Source organism: Frankliniella occidentalis, unplaced genomic scaffold (assembly GCF_000697945.3).
Source record: "Frankliniella occidentalis isolate FOCC.00 unplaced genomic scaffold, Focc_3.1 Scaffold191, whole genome shotgun sequence".
Taxonomy (NCBI): domain Eukaryota; kingdom Metazoa; phylum Arthropoda; class Insecta; order Thysanoptera; family Thripidae; genus Frankliniella; species Frankliniella occidentalis.
Genome location: NW_026267317.1, coordinates 38536 through 39392, shown reverse-complemented (window position 1 = coordinate 39392; position 857 = coordinate 38536). Strand labels below are relative to the sequence as shown.

At 51.5% G+C, this 857-nt stretch overlaps 1 long non-coding RNA gene across 1 annotated transcript; it reads right to left on the bottom strand.

The window, feature by feature from the left end:
- Positions 1 to 46: 46 nt before the first annotated feature.
- Positions 47 to 770, bottom strand: LOC127750456 (uncharacterized). Its single transcript, XR_008011688.1, has 3 exons — positions 626 to 770; positions 457 to 547; positions 47 to 345 (listed from the first exon to the last, which is right to left on the bottom strand). It is a non-coding gene; the product is annotated as an uncharacterized LOC127750456 (long non-coding RNA).
- Positions 771 to 857: the final 87 nt, after the last annotated feature.

Genomic DNA, 857 nt, shown 5'->3' with positions numbered 1-857 from the left:
CATTCACTTATTAATTTAGCAATGCAAGTTATTAACAATTTCAAAAATTTAATTTTAATGTTGCTCCATATAATTGAAGAACAATACAAGTGCGAAAGTAATGAAAGTTGAGGCGCTTCAGCAGTTTAGCGCAACACCGGACGATGGACACCAGCCATAGATGAAGTCGGGTGGCTCAGCCGCTGAGCAATCCGACGGCGCCCCGCGGCTGACGGTCCTCCGCTGGCATTCCCACCAGAACTGCTCCGCGCCGACCCGCCTGCACCAGCCCGGGCTAAGCCGCCATTTCTACTCCCTTGCTCGGACAAGGACGGCATTGGAGTGGGGCCCCGACGAGTCCCCCACCTAAAACACAAAACAAACGAAACAAATCATGTAAATTCAAGTCCCCCCCCCCCCAAAAAAAAAAAATTAAAAAAAATAAATAAAAATAATTAAGGACGGAAATGGACTCACCGCGCTCCCGCAAGTAGAATATTGCAGCAGTACACAGGGCCTGCCGGCGTGCCATCTCCTCGTCAACCTCAAGGGCATCCCCAAGAATTTCCTACGAAATACGAAAGAATCACGTGATTACCGCATGTCCCACTAATCATGTTATCTCTGTCCCTCTATAATCACTTACCTGGAGCCAGTCAAGGACGGTCAAGGATCACTCTCTCGGAAGTCACGGGCCGCGCCATGCTTGCTTGACGATTCCTTCGAAATCAGCTGGGCGTGGCACCAGCAGACAGGCACTGCACAGCTCACCGTGGTAACAATTAGAATAGGTCGATCAGGCTCTGCCCCCTCCAAACCCCGCGCCGCCCGCGTCGCCCTGCCGCGCCCGCGGTCAACAATATCTCCCTCTTTCTCTT